Source organism: Acomys minous (genome assembly GCF_964271855.1).
Source record: "Acomys minous genome assembly, chromosome: 14".
In the NCBI taxonomy this organism is placed as follows: Eukaryota; Metazoa; Chordata; class Mammalia; order Rodentia; family Muridae; genus Acomys; species Acomys minous.
This window is the reverse complement of record NC_140496.1, coordinates 95,413,431-95,436,343: the sequence shown is the minus strand read 5'-3', so window position 1 is coordinate 95,436,343 and position 22,913 is coordinate 95,413,431. Positions and strand designations below refer to the sequence as shown.

The following is a 22,913-nucleotide window of genomic DNA, read 5'->3' as shown; positions in this document are numbered from 1 at the left end:
AGAAAGGAAGGTCCCCAATCAACCCAACCTGGGACTTCAAGCCACAGCAGGCCTTAGTGCATCCTCTCCTACTGAGGCCAGACAAGGAAGCTCAGCTATGGGAAAGGGATTTAGAGGCAGGCAACAGGGTCAGAGACAGCCCCATGTGCAAAAGATGTAATTACCCCTAGTTTAATATAAATTTTTGTCTAAGATGTTAGATATGGACAGAGTTTCTACTTGCTTCGTCAATACATTTCTACAAATGTCCCAATCTTATTATTTTGCCACACATATTAGTTTAGTGACCAAAGATTATCACAATATCACATCTTTAAATAATACCACTAGAGTTACTTTTTCACCTTGGACAGGGCCTAGCTGTAAAGCCCACACTGCTTTCCACCTGTCTATTCTCCTGCTGCTAACTCCTCAAGGATTACAGGAATGCTATACCCTAGACACACCTCTTTAGGTGTTTAAAATTTATTTATAAATCTACTTAACATAATGACATTTCTTTGCATGTGTGGTAATATTTCTACTTTTATTATTATAAAAGGCATTTGCAGCAAATAGTTTTAAGTTCATAGGGCTGAAGCTACCAGCTAAGTGTGTTGAGGTTGTACAAACCTTCATATTATATCAAGTCCCTGATTTATCCTATGCTTTCTCTTTTGCTTTCCCTGATTTATTTATTGGGGAGCACTTTAAATTATTTTATTTGATTAGTTTTCCTCTTATTCTGCTTTTTTACATATTGAGAGTTTCTATGTATTTATGTATGTATTTATTTATTTATATGATTATTCTAAACATTCCAGGAACACCAACATTGAACAAAGAGTATAGATGCTTACTATCCTCAAAACTGAAGGAGAGTAAACATTAGTATTCCTTTGTGTGTTTGGGGGCTGGTTCAGTGAACTTTATTGATGGTATTCAAGAGATTAGGGCTCCTGGTCCTCTTTCTTTATTCTGGGGTGTCTTGGATGGAAACTGAGGAGAGGTGCTCAGTGTTGAAGGCTGAGTTGCAACAGGAATTCCTCAGCAGCTAGGTTAGGTGGTCCAGGGCTTCTCATTCCTTGAAGACCATGTTAGCCATGAGGCCTACAACCCTGGTGCTGTATCCATATTCTTTGTTATACCAGGAAATACGCTTTACAAAGTTGTCATTGAGAACAACACCAGACCAGCATCAAAGGTGGAAGAGTGGGAGTCACTGGTAAAGTAAAAAGAGACAACTTGGTCCTCAGTGTAGCCCAGGATGTGCTTTCGTGGGCCTTCAGATGTCTGCTTCGCCACCTTCTTGATGTCCTCACACTTGGCAAGTTCCTCCAGTTGGCATGTCAAATCCATGACAGACATGCTGGGGGTAGGAACACGGGAGCCCATGCCAGTGAGCTTCCCATTCAGCTCTGGGATGATCTTGTCCACAGCCTTTGCAGCACCAATAGATGCAGGAATGATGTTCTGGGCAGCCCCATTGATATCACGCCACAGCTTTCCAGAGGGGCCATCCACAGTCTTCTGGGTAGCAGTGATGGCATGGACTGTGGTCATGGATGGCCTCAGCCAGGGGGGCTCAGCAGTTGGTGGTGCAGGAAGCATTGCTGACAATTTTGAGTGAGTTATCATACTTCTCCTGGTTCACACCCATCACAAACATGGGGGCATCAGCAGAAGGGGCAGAGACGATAACCCTTTTGGCCCCACCCGTCAAGTGGGCCCAAGCCTTCTCCATGGTGGTGAAGACACCAGTAGACTCCACAACATACTTGGCACCAGCATCAGCCCATTTGATGTTAGCAGGATCTCACTCCTGGAAGGTGGTGTCAGCCTTCCCATTCTCAGTCACAATTGTGCCATTGACCTTGTCATGAGTAGAGTCATATTGGAGCATGTGGACCATGTAGTTGAAGTCAATGAAGAGTCATTGATGACAACAATACCTACTTTGGGAGATAAGAACCTAACCTTGATAACCAGGAGTCCAGTACGACCAAATGCATTCACTCTGACCTTTATCACTGTGTCTAAGGGAAGAGGCTGGCACTGCGTGAGAAGATGTGGCTGCCCCTGGAACAGGGAAGAGCAGAGATCCACATTACCATTCTTTTTTTGTTTGTTTGTTTGTTTATTTATTATGTATACCGTGCATATCAGATCACATTACAAATGACTGTGAGCCACCATGTGGTTGCTGGGAATTGAACTCAGGACCTCTGGAAGAGCAGTTGGTGCTCTTAACCGCTGAGCCATCTCTCCAGCCCCACATTACCATTCTTATATTAGTATTATCCACAAATTTTTGCTGCTGTATTTTGTCATTTTTCTACATTATTTTTCTTAATTTTAGTAGATGAGTAGCACTCCCACAATTATGGGTATTTTAGGTATGACCTAACAGTTACTTTATTTGGCCTTTCTTTCTATTCCTATTCCTCCAGTTTTGTTGGTGAGAATGTTTCATTAGAATAGGTAAATTCAGTTTTTTGGGGGGGGTTGTGCTGTAGTTTTCTCTGCTATTATACAGACTTTCCAAGAAAAATTAAATGAGAGTAAATGAACTTATCCAGTAAATGCCAAGTCTTCAAGAATCATGGTTACAATAACAAATATGTAGACATTCTGTCCCTCTGCCGGAAATCATAGCCATTTCTTCTTTACAATGCAAAACTATGAATTGGTCATGATAAAGTTAAGGGAAAGAAGAAGCCTCCTGATTCCTCTCTTTACAGGCTGAATATTTTTATGCCATTTAGAGTTCATATCAGCCTAGGACTGGGCTCACATTAGTTCATCCTTCTTTCTTGACAAATCTAGTGTTCCTAGAACTTTGCATTCGTGTAGTCTAATGGTTATCCAGTGTTTTATCTTTGGTTATCAAAATTCTTTTCTAGAAATATGCAAGCTTTGTTTAATCGCTTGAACCAGAGAGGTTCTCAACCCTGCTCAATTTCATGTCCACCAGAAGAGTCAGTATATATGAGGCAGGTGTCTGATCCAAGCAGCAACTGTGAACACAATATGAGCTCTGAAAAGCTTTTCTTCTTTAATATGTAAAAGGAAGAACATAGATAATAACCTAGATAAAAATAGATTTTCCCATCTACAAATATATGTCAAATATGAATGTCATATAAAATCCTTTTCTTCAGTTTCAAACACACAGTAGTCCCAGAATTAGAGTTCCTAGTTTAGCACTGTTTCCACTATATCCCTTGAGTCTTTGGTTCATGTTAAGATCCACAGTGACTCATGTCTTATGCCTTGGATTTAGTGTTCAGAAGTCTATTGACTCTACTCTTTAATTCAGATCCTGATTGTTGGTGTGATCCGAGGTGCACTGTTACCTTTTCCTTATGGTTAAGTTCTTTCAATATTTCAAATGGGACTGTAAAACCAATGAAGTCCATTCAGACTCCATTCAAAGTTGCAAATAAATAAAACTTGGGAACTCTGTAATTATTGATTAAAATGTTTCACATTAAAAATTCTTCCTGTTTTTCTTATGACTCCTATTCTACTCCAGATAATGGTTCATTTTCCTAACACCCTCCCTTAGTGAAGGTTAATCTCTCAGTGTTTGCAGTAACCACTATTATTTCATTTCCTTCTATGAAAATAAGTTGAGGCTGTTGTTTTTAAACCAGCTGGCATTTTCTCTAGAAACTTTTAGGAAATTGTCCCACTACACTCTGACTTCCCATAGTGTTGGAGAGTGTATCACTAACATAGTCACCTTAATTTATGTGTGTTTGAAATTATATAAGTTGTTGAAGGGAATATGTTTTACAGAAAATGACTTTGATGTTTGACTGTTTTTTCTAATGAGAATAACTTTTTAAAATGTAATCAGAGGCTCATTACTATGTTTTGGATGGGAGAATATTCCCAATTTTGGAATTTCATGATTCTCTATTTTGAAGAGTAGTAATACATGCTACTCTTTCTAGAAATGCAATACTATCTGAGAAAGATAAAATGAAGGTCAACAGTCACAGTCCCTGTAAGAGTTATTTTATGTATTTTGTACAGTGATTTAAAATCTGTTTTAAAATGGATTTGCATCGTGCTGCTTTTCCTAGATGAAAGATCTTTAAGCACTGGCTTAAAAGATGATGGGAAATGAAAGGGAAGAAGGAGAGATGACCTTTCAGGAGGGCAGAGGAGCCTGGAGACAGCACTTTGAGACAGGAGGTTTTTTTAAAAAAACCTAAATGTAGTATGGTTGGGATGCAGAAAGCTTGACAGCGAGGGGGAAAGGCAGGGGCAGAAGAACCAAGCACGAGCTATAAACTACAGGACTTTATCTGCTCGATACAATGTATACTTTTCCCTCAACCACAGCTCTCACTTTAAACTAAGAGAACCATATAATATTTTAATTTTGGAACAAATGAGTTTGCATTATGATCATGAAATCTAGGTTGCGGGATGACAGCTGTTGAGGTTCTCAGGATAAAGGTTGAGTGTGTACTTCACAAGGATCCTAGGTCAAGACACCCTATTATCAATGTGTAAATCTGCTTATCTTTTTCTGAGATACTTTATCCACAAGAAATATTTCAAATAATGCTTTAATGTCAATGAATGAGCTGTCTTAGAGTTGTGTGATTCTCTGGACAAATAATTATGTTCCTTGCACAGGGAGACAACACTTTCACTTTTCACCAGTATTTTGTAAATCAAGAAATTAGGATCTTCTCAGCCCAATATGTTGAGTTTTGCCTTAAGTCCTCAAAATCCCAGTGGTTTATTGATAAAAACACCATGTTCACCATTTCAGTAACTTGGGTGATTTACCTTGGCCCTATGATAGGGTCAGGTTGTCAAACAAGGCTGCAATTTGTATGCTATCACATATTTGATGCAAGTCTTTTCTTTTTAGATTTTGATGACATAGGATACATTTGAGTGATATTTGAAAACAGTCCCTTAAGAAAAATATTATTCATTTTTTGTTATAAACATTACTGTGACACATTCAAAATTATAATAATGATCATTATAATTAGAGGTAATGATTTGAATAACAGATTCTGTACAAGAAATTGGGCAACAATTATGTGCCTAAAGACCCATGCTTCAAAAAAAAAAAAAAAAGAGTTAACGCTGACAAGCTCTGGAAAAGAATGGCTGACTGGTGTGTAAAACCATTTTTGTTATCCCTAAATACCAGATTTCCTCATCTTCTTTAAGTTTAAGAACACTTACACTGTTAAATGTATTGACCGGCAGAGAATCACAGAAGGTGATGTGACCACTCCATGTCTGATTTTATGTCAAGGTATCAGTAATGACTCTCTGTGTTTTCATATCCTGAAAAAAATGTGGAAGCATACAATGGGCTACAACGAGTCCCATGAGCATCGTGGAGTATTGAGAATGATTGCCAAGTCTCACATAGACAAGGCACATTCACTGTGTGACAGAATTGTGCAAAAAAAAAAAAATGAACTTCTATTGTATAAACCATTTCCATTTCCAGCTGTCTATATTTTGATTAATAACAAGAATAAAATTAGCATTTGAATCCAAGTAATGTCAGTTGTTTACTGTTCTGGTGAATTTTAAACTTCAGAGTACTGCCAGTGCAAGGATCTCCTTAATCAAAGATGTATGATGTAAAAAAGATACTCTTAAATTGTGAATGGTCAGAAGTGTCTGCCTCAGTCTCATTCTCACAGGTTAGCCTCCCTCAGTCTCCCCAGAAGATTGCCCAGGTCACAGGGAAAGACTTTGTGATGGAGAAGATGGTATGATACGAGGGATGAAAGTCCTCAGGTCTCATGTGATCACAGCAGGTGTACATTTGGTTGAATCTCATATTTGCAAAGATGTTATGTGGATAATACTTGAGCTTAGGATCCTACAATACCCAAAGGGGCTGGCTAGTGTATGCCACTGTCCAATCTTTCTCTATAAGATAATATCTTTCTGACCCTGTTTAGGAAATGAATCTATCTTCTAGTCCAGAGCATAGCATTTGTCTGTTTGCCACTCAGGTGTAACATGAAGAGATACTATAAGACAAACTCTAGTCTAATATGGCGCTTACTGTTACAGAGAATGAGCTTTGCGTGTTTAATAGATTCTAAACCCCAAAACAAAAAAGCACCCTGTAGAACCTGAGGTAAGGGAGTAATAAGGGGATTATTGAAGTGGCTGCATTTGTATTTCCACTGTAAAAATCAGCATAAATAAGACACAAAAATAATGATTTGTCCAAGGTTACACACAAATGAAAGGAACCCCAAATACATTCTTTATACATCTTATTCTTACAATGAATTATATCCTGAGGATGCTTGTGTGGGCATGGCATGCTATTTCACACATTTGTTGAGATTGTGTCTTATATTTTGAAAGTAATGCATGGAGGCGTGGGTGCAAGCTTCTTGTTGAGAATTAGAAATTGCTGTCAGCATGATTCTGACAATATCAGTTTTAGGGATCCATTTTGATCTTTCCACCTTCAGGGATAATAACTACTACCACCACTACTTTCAGGGCACTTAGTTAGAGTTACTTATATGTGTATCTCTCATTGCGATGGTTTGGATCTTAAATGTTCTCATAAGGCTAATAATAATCATAATAATAAAGATAATTAATAATAATAATAATAATAATAATAATAATAATAATAATAATAATAATAATAGGGATATCAGCCTGAGATGGGGCTATGAGAGAGATTGAGATAAGGGTACCTGTAAGAGGATGCAGGGTTGGTCATCAGTCTGTAAGGCCTACGTCATTAGTATTATTGCCTTTAGGAGATACTGGGTCTTTAGCCATTTTTCTTCTTGTTCCTTTCTGGCTGCTATGAAGTGAGCAGGTTTATTCTATCACCCTTTGCTTGCTGCCATGCTGTTCTGCTACATCATAGGCTCTGAAACAGTGGAGCAAAGCAACTGTGCACTTTTGAAGCCAGGAGCCCAAATGAAACTTTCTTCCTCTTAAATTAACTATTGTCGGGATAATCTTATTGCACACTGTACACACTTTACCCTTGCTATTCAAATGCTGATATCTCTATACCACTATCGGGTTCAATGTGGATGGACATGTCAGGCATTGCAATATTTATTCTAAGTATTTCCTGTTTCAAGTTTGTGTAAACATTCCCACCATTTGTTCTCCATTCTGCCAATAAAACACTGACCAGCCAATGCTGAGCAATACAGAGGATAAAGTGACATGTCGGTGTCCAGGGAGGGGAAAAGAGAGAAAGGAAGTAGGATATCAAGATTGAGGCATGAGGAGAGGACCAGGAAGCGTGCTGAGAAATGAATCAGAGCCCGGAGAAGAGTAAAAAAGCTAGACTCACTTGGAGGTTTAGGATGTAATATTGCTCAGTATTGTTCTCTAGTCTAATTAAATAAATCATAGTCTCCATCAGAAAAACAATGCAAACAGTTCATGGAAAAGATACCCCATCTCCAGCTTCACCTTCACCTCGAACTTTGGAAGAATCACAGCACTCCCTGAGCCTGGGATTTAGCATTCCGGTCTTATGGTGGTCGTTATCAAACTATATATAACAAAATGGCAGGCAGTTTCAAGCTGTCCAGTATGCTATTGTTTGTCAGAACAGCAGTAAAACACGATGTAATTTGACTGGAACTCATGCCGGCTCTTTCAGGTTGAACCCTCTAGAGAGGAGAGGAAGCATGTTGATTTATTCTGGTTTCCAGAAAGTTCATGCTTGCTGGCACATCTCCATCCTTTCCTCTGTTTCCTAAAGCTCCTGACCTGAGATATTGTTTACTTACCTTTCACTTTGTATTAGAGTATGTATCTTGCTTTCACCAGTGTCATGCAGCAGAAGTGAAAATGGGCTTGTTCAGATTAGGCTGTGGGAAGCCCTCTGTAGCCTTGTGCTCTCATAGTCTGTGTTCCATCGAAGCATGCTCTCACTATGCTTCAGATCCCTGCAGGAGGAGAATTGTCACATGGATAAGAAACAGCCATATTAGCCAAGTATAAGCTAATCTCAGCTGCCATTTGATAGAAAAACAATTATTGTTTTGAAGTATAATGTCATAGTATGAAAGCAAACTTAGAGAGTTGACATATACAGACTTCCTTATTTTCTTCCTGAAGAATAGAATGGTACATACTGGAAACTACCATTCTGCAGCACTGAGAATTTTATTTGGTGATTCACCTGTGGGAGTGGTTGGAGCTTCCCGCTGCATATCAAGAACTTTCCCTCTTGTCTAAAAGTCCACAGGTTATCCTCATTTTTCTATTTGAGAAATGTCAGGCTTTTATTAAACATAACTGCCTTCCAACACATGCTGAGGTTCTTAGCTGTCTATGTCCTATGTCTCGATATTAAATATGTATTTTAGTCAGTTTTTAAATGCTATATTTGTACCATTAGTGTGGTTTCTGATATCGTGAATGTACACACACACACACACACACACACACACACACACACACACACACGAGTCCATGCATGTATGTTTGTGGACCAAGGTGAGCCATATACATATGTGTGCACATGTGTGTATGCATAGTTCTTCTATTACATCCTCTAAAATGAATGCAACAAGAAGCAGATCCCTCTGCCATTACTAAGATAAATATTAGTAATCAGGTAATATTTTAAACAATCAGTACACTTTCCTTTAGCGCTAGAGAAAAGAAATGGAGCTTACTAATTTCTGTTCTTTCCCATTTTATTCTTGTCTGTTGTGTGAGTTTTTGGGGGAAATGCTGAAACTTAGCTTTCCTCGCAGGTCGGCAATTGTGGCAATGATGTTCTTTTTACCAGTCCACCTTAGTGGATGAAGAGAGTGAAAAGTGAACTAGTAGATTAGAAATGCTAACTTCGTTGTCTATGCCTTGCTATTTTGTTCTGCAATAGAGCTTCTTAAATTAATGAGCACCTTCCAAATTATATAGATCACTAGGAGGGATTAAGCTACCTATTACACAAGAGATGAGGCAAGCCCAGTTGTGTTGTGAGGTTTTGAACTCTTGGTGTTCTCTACAAGCTGCTGTGTTTTGGAGTACTCCTTATAAACTATTTGAAGAGAGAAATCAATCTATCTCTGTTGTTTTGTGCATAATGACTTCCATACTCCCACAGGGCTTAGATGAATCATGTGGGTGAATAAATATTTGATAAATAGAAATAAACAATGTAGCCAATGGACAGGACATTCTCCACAGTTGAGTGGAGAGTGGGAGTCTGACTTTCACATGAACTCTGGTGCCCCATATTTGGCCACTTCCCTTGGATGGGGATGCCTGGTGGCACTCAGAGGAAGGATAGCAGGCTACCATGAAGACACTTGATACCCTATGAGCATATATAGGAGGAAGTTCCCCTCAGTCACAGTCATAGGGGAGGAGAGTAAGGGGAAAATGGGAGGGAGGGAGGAATGGGAGGATACAAGGGATGGGATAACAATTGAGATGTAATATGAATAAATTAATAAAATATATTTAAAAAAAGAGAAATAAACGAATGTCTCTGCTGCCCTCTAGAGCTAGGGGTTTCTAGTCCTTTGAGTCACATGAAAGCACATGTGCCTGTAACTTGGGCCAGGGCTGCCTCTTTCCATGTGTGAGTAACAGAATGGGATGGCACAAACAGAGAAAGACTGTACAAAAAGGATTTGAGTATTTTTAGATTTGTTGGATTTTTACTTACGTGTGTGTCCGTATGTGTATATATATGAGTGCTGGTGACTTTGGAAGCTGTAAGAGTCTATCAGATGCCCTAGAGATGGCGGTTCTGATCTTCGTGAAGTGCGTGCAGGAAGCAAACTAAAGTTTTCTGCAAGCACAACTATATGTCCTTTACCAATTAATCCTCTCTCCAGGCTCATGAAGCTTAGTTTTTTTCAATATATTTAAATTGAAATAGAGTTGCATCCCTATCCCATCCATTTTTTCTCTCTTGTTCCTCTCATGTTTTCTACCTCTTACTCCCAAGTTGACAGATTGTCTTTGACTGTTATTGTAAGCACTGATATTTAAGTACAACATGCTTAGTCCACTTTTGTTGGTTATGTATATATGGCCACAAAGATAGCCACTCTCTGTTGGACAACAAACAAAATGTGCATCCTCAGGGAGATGCTAATTCTTCATTTCTTTTTTATTTTAATTTTATCAATTTATTCAGATTACAACTCTGTTGTTATCCCATCACTCATATCCTCCCATTCCTCTTTCCCTCCTGCTTTCACCCTATTCCCCTCCCCCACTATATGGGTAAGATCAAAAATTTAAGTGACACCACATGCTGACAAGGAAGTGGAGAAAGAGGGGAATGCAAACTTTTACAACCACTTTGGAAATCAATCTGGTGCTATCTCAGAAAACTGGGAATAGGGCTTCCTCAAGACACAGCTATTCCACTCCTTGGAATATACCCAGAAGATGCTCCACCACACAACAAGGACATATGCTCAACCATGTTCACAGCAGCCTTGTTCATAAAAGCCAGAACATGGAAACAACCTAAATGTCCTTCAGTTGAAGAATGGACAAATTCTTCATTTCTTAGCAGTTACTAGTTGCACTTTAGTTCATTGGCTAGAAGTACAACCTTGCAAAATTCCACTCTTCCACATTAGCATGTCCTTTGATATTTGCCGCTGTCCCTGTCTTGTTTATGTAGCAGTATATAGGGAAGACCCTTTCACAGTACACTTCCTGGTCTTTTGGCTCTCACAATCATTTTTGCCCTATTCTATTGTATTTCCTCAGCCATAAGTGCAGGAGATGTACTGTAGGTGAGTTTGTAAGAATTTGAGACAATGATGGCAATTTCAACCTTTGTTTAAAAAAATTTTTTTTTGGTGGGGGAGCAAGTTCACATTGAAAGTTATAGTTTCTTTATTTATTTTTATTAATTTATTCTTGTTACATCTCAATGGTTATCCCATGCCTTGTATCGTCCCATTCTTCCCTCCCTCCTATTTTCCCCTTACTCTCCTCCCCTATGACTGTTCCTGCAGGGGACTTCCTCCCCCTGTATATGCTCATAGGGTATCAAGTCTCTTCTTGGTAATCTGCTATCCTTCCTCTGAGTGCCACCAGGTCTCCCCGTCCAGGGGACATGGTCAAATATGAGGCACCAGAGTACATGTGAAAGTCAGTCCCCACTCTCCACTCAACTGTGGAGAAGGTCCTGCCCATTGGCTAGATCTGGGTAGGGGTTTAAAGTTTACCGCTTGTATTGATTAAAGACCTCAACATAAAAAAAAGAAAGTTATAGTTTCTAAGCTAGTCAACATGTAGTTGAAATATGCAACATCGCTAGAAATTGATGAACAGATTTTTCTACTTATGTTTTCAGTGAAAGAAATTTTGTTGACCCTTTGGGAAAGGTCCCGCCCTTTGTGAATATAACACTTTTGATGGATCTGTGGCATCTTTTTGAAGTATCAGATAGTGGATAGGAGAAAAGTCAGAGCAAAGAAGTTGATGTATGTCTTGAAGTTTTACTTTCTGGTAGGTAATGAGGTTCTGAGTATGGCTGATTATGGCTCAAGGTAATAGGAAGGCTTTCCTTATTGTGTATGAGATATACTCAGAGAGTCACAGTCAGAACTTTGGCCCAGACCTCACTGAGAGTGCATTAGATCAGAGGGCAAATTAGGTATCGATAGAAATATTTGAACTGTCAATATGTCTCCTCATGATTGATATCTTTATACTGCCTGGTGATATCAATACATTTAGAAACAGGAGGACAATGTTGTAATATTATATTCTCTTTATGGAATCATTCAGTGTAATCTAACTGCCAAAGTCTCATTACTTAGATAGTATGTCTTATGGTTGACTTTTAAAGGCACAACAGAAAGAAAATGAAAATATCACTTCATCATTTGTGTACAAAATCATCCTTTCAATCATACTTTCATCTGAAAATAGTAGAGAAAATGTCAAATACCTTAAAGTTCTTGTGATGTAGAGACAGAAAAAAATGATTCACAGGGGCAACTTGCAAGAGAGTGGCCTAAAGAAAAAAAGTCTTTATAGGGATCTAGTGTTAATTTTATCAGGAATTATTTTCTGGAAAGATATTCAGATTTCCTCACAGTCCTCCCAAATACGCAAATATAGCACTTTTCATTTCTAGATAGTGTTTTTTGAAATGTAATCAGAAAGTGAACAGACCAAGTACTGTGACTTATACAGCGTCCTCTGCTTTGCTTCCCGCAGTTGCCTCACATCCTTATCCCTCTAGAAAAACTACCTTTGCATATGTATTAGTGGTGTGTGTACATAGATGTGTGTACATAGATGTGTGTTCATAGATGTATGTACATAGATGTGTGTACATAGATGTGTGTTCATAGATGTATGTACATAGATGTGAGTGTGTATGTGTACATTCATGAGCTTGTGGATGCTATGCAAGGATGAGTCCCCGAGTTCCCAGCTCTAGAGTACATATGAAAATCTCGACATGGCTATGTACTTATGTCTGAACCCTAGAACTATGTCTGGGAATAGGCAGGAAGATTTCTGGTGTTCCTGTCTGCCAATCTACCTTCACGCTAAGTGAGAACTCCCGTCAAGGCCCCAAACTGAGAAGGATAAAGCATAAAAATTACTCTCCTTTTCCGGCCTCTCAATGCTTGTGAAGACATGCCTACCAGTACACATATTAATGCACTATATAATACACAGACAGAGATAACACATGGAATGGAAATACACTTTCCAAAATTATGATCACACAAACTTATCACCTTTATTATGATCAAACAAAATCCTTATTATGAGAATCATAAATATTACACTAAAGGATAGCTGTATTGAAATAATTTAAACCAGTAACACAAGGACAATTTTGAAGTCAATCAGAACAAACTGATATATTATATACATGTGTACAAAAATAAAAATGACATTAGATTTTGAAACAGAAATAAAGCAAACCAAAATATATGATGCATTTAAAGTGGTAAGAGACAACAAAACAAGTTATAAATCCATACCCAGAGAAAGAATTTTGAAAATATTAAGATTTCCTTGTTTTTAATAGCTGAAATAGTATTTCATTGTGTAAATGTACCACAGTTTCTTTAACCATTCTTCAGTTGAAGGACATCTAGGTTGTTTCCATATTTTGGCTATTACGAATGAAGCTTCTATGAACATAATTGAGCAAATGCCCTTGTTGTATGGTGAAGCATCTTTAGAAAAGATAATTCTGAGTGAGGAAACCCAGACCCAGAAAGACACGCATGGTATATACTCACTCATAAGTGGATATTAGGCACATAATACAGGATAACTACACTACAACACAGAGACTGACACATCAACCAAGGACCGTGTATGATGTGATCCTAGATCCTCTGCTCAGATGTAGTAGCACAGTCTCCTTGTGGGTCCCACAATGTGGAGAGTAGAGACAACTTCAGACATAGACTCTGGCCACTGAACTTTGATCATTTTCCCCTGGTAGGAAGGCCTTGCTAGGCTACAGAGAAAGAGGTTACAGGTCGTACAGATGACACTTGATAGGCTGAGGTCAGATGTTAGGGGAGGAGGTCCCCCCCTTTCTGAGGACCAGAGGAGGGAGGGAGGGGGATCCAGAAGGGATGAGGGAGGGAGATACAATCAAGATGTGAAGGGGTCAAACTGCAGAACAAGTAGGTAACTTAAAGTGTCAATCTCTCTATATGGGAATATCTCTGCAACTGCCTAATACATCAATGTCTAGGCATAGGCAATGCATCTTGTTGGTTATAGAACCCCTATGAATTATTATTAGATGCCAGTCTTCATATGGCATGAATGAAGATTTACAGATGTCTTTGTTTTTCTGCTCATACAAAGAGCAAAGAACCAGGCTTAATTGCTCTGTGCATCATGCACACCTTATACATTTATAATTTTAGGACTGTATAATGCTCGGGAGGAATTGTATGTTTTCAGAACAAAAGAGCCGGACACAGACATTGGATCAGACTTGACAGGATTCATTCCTCTCAGCATGCTGGGCATTGACACCCTGCATCCTTCATGTTCCAGCACCAAGTGCTTCAGTTGCTGTTCCTCATCAGAACAGGACAGCTCCCAGGACACCTTCAAAGAAAGCTTCCAATCCCAGTTGGTCCAGCATTTCAGACTATCCCACACAGGACTCTAACTAAGCCTGGAAATTAACAACATTTAGAAACTGGATTACAAATGCTATTCCTAGCCTGTTTAATGATTTCCCCAATTTTATTTGGGCCCGTACAAGGCTATTATTAGTCCCAAATCAGCACGAAGAAACCTTAAGAGAATAACACCCCATTTCCTTTAAGGGGTCCAGTAGGTTTTTGGTTGTTTTTTGTTGTTGTTGGTGGTGGTGGTGGTGGGTTTTTTTTTTTTTTTTTTTTTTTTTTTTTTTTTTTTTTGCTATAGAGGGTTATTTATAATGGCAGTTGGTTATAAGTTATTATTCTTCTTATTTAGAGAGAAAAAAGGTTGGACTCAAAAAGAGAAAACATTAAGAAATAAATATTGTCTAAGATATATAGAAAAGCTTAAAGAATTAATTATTAGCCACTTGACACTGCTGAAATACGAAATGGAGTTCCTCAATGGGAGGAGTGTGTGCATGCCATAAAGCACATGTGGAAACTGGAGGGCAAATTCAAGTGTCAGTTCTCTTTTCCCACCTTGCTTGAGATAGGGTTTCTTGTATGCTGTTGAGTAGGTATTCCAGATAGCTGGTCCTTGAGCTCTGTGGATTCCCCTCCATCTTCTATCTCCCAATAGGAACACAGAAATTACTGTTGTATCTGTGACTGAAGAAAAATTTTATGTGGTTTCTGGGTATCTGAAACCAGGTCCATATGATTTCATAGTCAGCATTTTATCTATTGAGGCATCTTTTTAGGTTGATGTTTGTATTCATTGTATAGATTCCAGGTTTCATGTGTTAACTTGAGCTACCAGATGCAGTATTACACATTCAAATGTTTGTGTGCATGTGCAATTAATTAAAATATCCACTTCTTAGTGTTAAGGTTACCAGTTTCTTTAGATTGATATGAAAAGTGTTTAACTGAGTTTACCTTGAATGACATGCCTGTCCATTCCCAAACTATGTTCTAATACAAGGTCTAGAAAATACCCTAAAACACTGTAACTGGCTCTACTAAAATCTGGTATGACTGCAGGGAAAGCTACTACTAAAATGGGCTCCTTGATTGAAAAGCCAGTGATGAAGTCACAGAATAGCAGAAAATAGAGTAGTACTTTGTCATCAGATTCAATGTGATCAGCTATAAAAGAGAATCCAAGTGCCAGAAATTAATGCAATGACTGTAGAGATTCTGTAGTGGTACCTAAGTGATGACTGCTTTTTATAAAGGAAAAAGGCCCACAGGTTACTATCATTTTGTTTGATTTACAAAATAAGAGATACTTGAAGATGGGTAACGTGAAGTCTGGTGTGGGTTGCTATGGTAAGGATGAAAGATTATCACTCAGTTCTCAACACTGACATTCACTCGGTCCATTCCAAAATAAGAACTTCTTAGATGTAGAGAAGTCCTCATCAGGGACAATGTATATCGCTGTTGCTTATAGCTTTCTCTGCCAGAGGAATATCATCCTGTGACCTAAAGATTGCATGTATCACAAGTGAGCTATAACATGGACAAACATCATATCGCAATGTAAAAATACTGGAAACCTTCAGTGTGGCCTGAATTGCTGAACCTGTATGACTGTGCATTGGAAAGGAGAAAAAGCCATATTTGATAGAGATGACTAAGTGCTTAGTCTGAACAGAAGGTTATTCCTGGTAATATCAAATGCCAGAGTCCCACTAAATAATGTAGGAAACCATGATGGCTCAATAAGATCATAGTCAAAATCACTGCTATGCTAATACATCTGCAGAGAAACATTTTGGTCATTCTGATAATTACTGAATACAATTGGCATAGGGAGGCAATAATCACCATACAGATGGTTTAACTTTTGCTGAGGTCTATTGTAGAAAGGCAAAATGGAAGCTCTTGAGCTTTGTCTCTCTGCCAAGATATTATATTAAAACAGATGTGCTACCCCGCCCAGTAGGGAATTGTAGAGTTTGATGTAATTATGGCATCTTCAGAGATGCAGTGGTACTAATGCTTATTATATCCCATTTCATTTACCAGCTTGACTTGGACAGGCAATTACATGAATAGTGACTGATTCTTTTAAGTGTTCTCAGGTAGTAAGAGTCTATCTACAGCTGCTCTGCTAGAGACAGTATGTTTATTGAAGAAGGTCAGGATAACCCCAATACTTGGTTTGTAATTTTTTAATTTAGATTATGCCATTATGTCCATATCCATTTTTAAAATATGACCTGGACAGTTGACTGGATTCTCAAGTTACAATTTCACCATACTGCTTCAAAAATACATACTTTACTGTTGGGTGAGAACGTGATTATTTTGACATTCCATAAACCATTTCACTAGTCAAATATATGGATATTAAATATGCTGATTGTACCTGATTGACATGTTATAAGTGAGTTGAATGAACAGATAGCTCTGATTTCAATAACACCAACTCATGCTGCCTTGTATTTTTTTTTTTTTTTACTTTTAGCCTTTAGAATCTGAAGTGACACTTTACAATCAAATAATTAAGAAAGAACAATCCTCAGTCTGATTTAGAAATGAATCACTTGATGAGATGGCACCTACTTAAAATGGATAGCTTGGTACTATTGCTTATCCAGAAATGACTGTGAAGATCACTGGTGAACAAGAAAGTTCATGATCTATAGAATGTTCATCAGGATATTTGATGGTCTACTGTGAACTCAGTGAGAGATATTCTGAGTTCAGACTGACATTTATTTATGGCAAGTAGAACATAGTTTGGATGCATTTTCATGCGCTTGAGGGACAATGTTATAGGAGAGGAGAGGGAAAAAGAAGTTTCACAGGCAAGTGTGTGTACTGGCACTTCATAATAGACACAAATTTTAAGGAGTATTTGTAAAATATGTATATAATAACAGGTAATTTAAAAAGACCATGAATTACAGAGTAAGGAATGGGTATATTGAAAAGTCTGAAGGGAGGAAGGGAATGCATAAATTATATGATTGTATTTTGATATTAGAAACAAAAGAAGTTATTTTTTAAAAGTGTTTGTTTCAGGTGATATTTATCCACTGTCATCCATCATAGAGGAAACTGTGCAAGGGAATGTGTGAGTGTGTTTGTCTGTGGTTTTGTATGTACATATTCATGTGTGTGTAGGTTTACACTCGTATATATGCATACATCTATGGATGTAACTGGTCAATGTCATGCATCTTCAATTACACTTCACTATTATTATTATTATTATTATTATTATTATTATTATTATTATTATTACTTGGTTCTCATTGAACATGGAACTTACTAATCCATAAAGAGTGGCTAACAAATAAATGTTAGAGGTTCGCCTGTCTTTGCCTTCCCTGTGTCAAGGTTACAGTTACATACCCACATGTAACAAGTTTTACAAGATTTAATCAGGTTGTAGGAGATAGAACTCAGGTTCTTATGCTTGTACAATAAGCACTAGCTCACTGAACCATATCACTAGCAGCCATAGGTGAAACCTAATAATCAGTGCTGACAAGACCATCAGTGTATGAAATTGTAGGCTTCTGGATGCCGGTCTGCTCACCTGTTCTACCTTTAAGGCTCTTGTTTAATGAGCCCATGAATACAGTGGTCACAGCGACATCAACAGAAGTTATGCATGGGCTGAACAACATGGATTTTTGTTCCCTAAGGCTTACCTTGCTACTGTCTGTGTCAAATAACTGCTCCTTCAACAGAAGAACTCAACAGTACATCCTTGACATAGTAACTTAGAGACTGAAGAGAATTTAAATAGACTCTCGTGTGGAACAGTAGTTGGATTTTAATCTTCTATTACTAAATGGAAGATATTTTTAAAATCAATTGCATACATTCTTATTCTAGTTATAGATTTTCATTCATTTCCCATAATGCTTTGCAACCTCTACTACAAACTCATGGAATGTCTTAATTGCTATGATAGTGTTTGATATATTATTGTGCCAAATAGAAAATAATTCTGGCTAAAGAAGTTAAACAAGTAACTTAAGTCCATGGAATCAACAATGACATCACATAACCCATCATCAAGAAGAGGTTACTCTTGTGGAGTAGCAGTGTGGTGTCTTGAAGGCAATGATGGCTCCCTTTAGAATCAGCACATTTTGAAAGGCCAGTGCTCTTTCTAATACAGTACACTTTAAGTTTCGGAGATCATTTTAAGGTTACTTCTGCCATGCACTCAAGAATCAGACAACAGGTATGTGAATCACTATTTTAAGTAATTATAGTCATTGATTTCTGCTTCTTTCTTGACTGCTTTGACACTTTAGCTGTCTTGAAGGTGTGTGTCTTCAGGAAAAGATTACTTTTGACAGGGAAAGAACAAAGCTTGACCATTGCAGAATCTTTCAGTCATAGAACATAAGAGATACAAAAGGAGATAATCTACTGGCTTGACTGATGGCGTTTGTTGACCAAAACAAATTGAGGTGGCTGCTACACAATGGGGTAACTATGCCTTCACTAGTCAAAGTTATTCTCTTGGGTTTCTATGGCGCTGCTATATTTAACAATGTTAATGGAAACATACAACCATGCCCAAAAGGCCCATGGTTGGAAATGACGGCCATTTTGAAAGGAATGTTTTGTTTATTCAACTTTGTAAAATATGTAGAGTAAATAAAGTTTGGCAGAAGTCATGGTATTTTGCATATGTATCTAAGGATGACATCATAGATATAAACTACAACCTTGTGGTCAATTTTAAAAAAAGGAAGGCAATAGTTTGCCATAATTTTATTTCTACTACTCTGTAGTGTTTCTATGTAGTAATGTAAAATAGTTCTCCAAATTTTATATGTATTTCTATGGCATGTTTCTATTTCTTTTAAAAATACTTTCATCTGAGTTATAAGAGATTAGCTTTGCAGTTTAGTCTTTGGGTAACAATAAGATATAAGATAAGTATTTATATTTGAAATATTATACTATCTACAGAATACCAAATCTGTCAGGACTCTTTTTTTTCATTTTGGAATATGGTGAAAACTTCATCTTTAAGAAAGATGTATGCACCCTGTTAGCTTATAATATCTTGGTATGTTACTTTGATGTTGCAAGTAATTTAAATTTTATATAAAGGAGTACAAGTCCAAGCTAAACCAAAAAGGAGTAGACTGTATGATTTATTAATTTGCTGTATGCTTGAATATAAGCTTTGCCACATTCCAAGTGAGAATATTTCTTTTAGCATCTTTTTACTACTGTAGACATAATGTTGAATTTCTTGGACTAGAATACAAGAGGGACACTGAAAGATGAAACTCCCCTAAGGGTCCTGCTGCTGTCCTTGGGAGTTGGCTGTGTGACATGAGTGAACTTGATGAATCCTATCATCAAAATGGCAAAATCCTGGTCCTCTGAAACTTGGTAACTCTAAGTTAGAAATGACCTTTCTGTGACCATATCCCATTAAAACCTGTATGCAAAGCTCTCGAGCACAAACTTTGTCCTGCTTTCATCTGGTGCTGTCACTCAGAATTCAAGTTATTTCCCAGGCCTTCTGTACTTTGGAAGGTTCCCGTTTCCCATGTGCCCACTGCATGCATACATTCTGTTACTGATCTTCTGGGGGAAATGTTATTGCTTGCCTGTAAATAAAGTTCTCCCACACAAACTTGGAAAAACCGTCTCCACTTCGAACCTTTACACTTTTTCTATCTTTACGTTCTCCAGGTTGAAATGTTTATTGCTTCATTATTACCACAGTTAATCACCAAGTCCTTTAAGCTTTTATTTTACCCACTTTCTGGTTCCTCTCTACTTAATCAATCAGGAACACTAATACCACGGAAGTAATCTATTGCTCATTCTCCTGTATGTGACTGAAATGCTTTTTGGTTCACTCACAATTTGGCTCTATTGTAGATTTCCTCTCTGGTATTAAGACATATATGTTGTGTCTCTCAGGGAAAGTCTCATATACATAATAACACATTTCTTTTTATACTTAAATTTGCATAACATAACTCAAGGTGACTCAAACCTAAATCGTAGAATTTCTATATTAAATGTCTAGATAAAACTTTTATGATATGAATTTATATATAATTTTCTTATAGATGATACAAAAACCACAGTCCATAAAATATAGGACTGACAAACTAGATCTCACCAAAATTAAACATTTTTCTCTTTGAAAGATACTGTTTAAAGAATTAAAGGTCACAAAGCTGGTTTGGAGAACTTTGAAAATGAAATATCTGATAAAAGATTTATAACATAAAGTACTTCTCACAAATTAATAATAAGAAAACACATATCCTAAGTTTAATGAGGCTGTAACACATTATCTTGGTTATCAACTTGACTTGATCTAGAATCAACTAATGGACAAAACTTTTGGAACACTTAAGGGCTTTTCTTGTCTAGGTCAAATCAAGTGGGAAGACCCACTATTGCTGTTGCCATAAAAGGGTTCAACGAAACAGCTTTTGTTCTTTTCTTGTTTGTCATCACCTTTTCTGGAGAGTGCTTCTAACATGTTGTCACAGCTACTGATTTGTTCTGACACAAGAAATCAGTTTCTTGACCTAGAACTAACTCTTTCATGACGTATATGTAGATTTGGCAAATGAAGGCTATGCACAGGTGGTTCATAAGAAAATAAAACTAAATGGTCCTTGCACATTAAAAACAGTCGGCCATTGTAGAGAAATGTAAATGCAACTGACAGTGCAAAGTACATTGTTATTCTTAGTTCTTCCCACAGCCGAGTCTGAAATATTGGGCTGGGTTAAAGAGAAAGAGGCAAAGGAGTTGCTGGGCAAATGAAAGTAGACATAGGCTCAAAGAGGACTGGGAAAAAAGGAATCAGCTTCTTAAACCACCAAACATAGACCGAAGACCTGTGAACTCTTCAGGAAACCGACCTCTTCAGTACATGATTGGCACAGCTGGGACATCGAGCCACATGCACTGAACAGCAATAGAGTTCCCAATCTCTGCATTTTGAAGGTAACTCTCATTGGACTAACCAGATCATTTCGGGTAGGACATTTTAGCAAATGTTTGTGTAATATATAGTATTCTTTCCTATAGGCTTTTGGTAAGAAAAACTTAGTCATAGTCAGATGTTTCTTCAATGTCACCTCCTAATTGGTTTACTCAAATATTGGAAGACTGACTGGTACACAACCTGTGTCTAATTGTGAATGTTTAGAACAACCTGAAAAATGTTCCTACACCTATGAAAATGCCTGGGTAAAGAGCCTGAGTTTTCTGGTCCCTAGAAAGAATAACCCAGAAGTGAGAACCATCCTCCAGCATCTCAAGACTGACCAGTGAGACTATATCCACTCAGAGCTCTCTTTCCCTCACTATTTACCTATAGAAAGAACTTACTCGTTTTGATTTGCATTTCTCTGATGACTAAGGAGGTCGAGCATTTCTTTAAGTGTTTCTCAGCCATTTGATATTCCTCTGTTGAGAATTCTCTGTTTAGCTCTGCGCCCCATTTCTCAATTGGGTTATTTGGTTTGGTGGTGTTTAATTTCTTAAGTTCTTTATATATTTTGGATATTAGACCTTTGTCAGATGAAGAGTCGGTGATGATCTTTTCCCAGTCTGTAGGCTGTCGCTTTGTTCTCTTGACAGTGTCACCAGCCTTACAGAAGCTTCTCAGCTTCATGAGGTCCCATTTATTAATTGTTGATGTTAAGGCCTGGGCTGTTGGTGTTCTGTTCAGGAAGTTGTCTCCTGTGCCTATGAGTTCCAGACTCTTCCCCACTTTTTCCTCTAACTGGGTTAATGTCTGTGGTTTTAGGTTGAGGTCTTTAATCCACTTGGACTTGAGTTTTGTGCATGGTGACAAATAGGGGTCTAATTTCATTTTTCTACATGTAGACATCCAGTTAGACCAGCACCATTTGTTGAAGATGCTGTCGTTTTTCCATTGAATGGATTTGGCTTCTTTGTCGAAAATCAGGTGAGCAAATGTGTGTGGATTCATCTCTGGGTCTTCAGTTCGATTCCATTGATCCACTAGCCTATTGCTGTGCCAGATTCCATCTTACACCCATCAGAATGGCTAAGATCAATAACTCAACTGACGCCTCATGCTGGCGAGGGTGTGGAGAAAGAGGAACACTCCTGCATTGCTGGTGGGAATGCAAACTAGTACAACCGCTTTGGAAAGCTATCTGGTGCTTTCTCAGAAAAATGGGAATAGGGCTTCCTCAAGACCCAGCTATTCCACTCCTTGGAATATACCCAGAGGATGTACTACCACACAACAGGGACATATGCTCAACCATGTTCATAGCTGCCTTATTCATAATAGCCAGAACTTGGAAACAACCTACGTGTCCCTCAATAGAAGAATGGATAAAGAAACTGTGGTACATTTACACTATGGAATACTACTCAGCTATTAAAAACAAGGAATTTCCAAAATTTGTGGACAAATGGATTGAACTAGAAATTGTCATAATGAGTGAGTTCACACAGAAGCAAAAAGAGCTAAATGGTATATACTCACTTATATCGAGACACTAGTCCAAGGTGTACGTCCCCATGAAAAACTGTACCTACCAGAATAGTGGGTAAGAGGGGAGGACATCCTATTGAAACTTTAGGTGTGAGAAGCCTGGGAGAAAGAGGAAATGGAAGGATCCAGTGGGTCCTGGAAAACTATAGGCGAGTCTGGGCCCTGGGCTCCTCTGCAAACTGTGGCGACAGCCAAGAAAAAAATAGGCAGTAAAAACCTTGAACCCCTACCCGGACTAGCCGATGGACATTCTCCACTGTTGAGTGGAGAAGGAGATCTAACTTTCACACAAACTCTGGTGCCCC

At 38.0% G+C, this 22,913-nt stretch overlaps 1 pseudogene across 1 annotated transcript; it reads right to left on the bottom strand.

Moving 5' to 3' along the window:
* Positions 1-1,057: 1,057 nt before the first annotated feature.
* On the bottom strand, positions 1,058-3,398 carry LOC311582505 (glyceraldehyde-3-phosphate dehydrogenase-like; annotated as a pseudogene). Its single transcript has 2 exons — positions 3,336-3,398; positions 1,058-2,058 (listed from the first exon to the last, which is right to left on the bottom strand). The product of its transcript is annotated as a glyceraldehyde-3-phosphate dehydrogenase-like (transcript).
* Between the last annotated feature and the right edge of the window lie 19,515 nt (positions 3,399-22,913).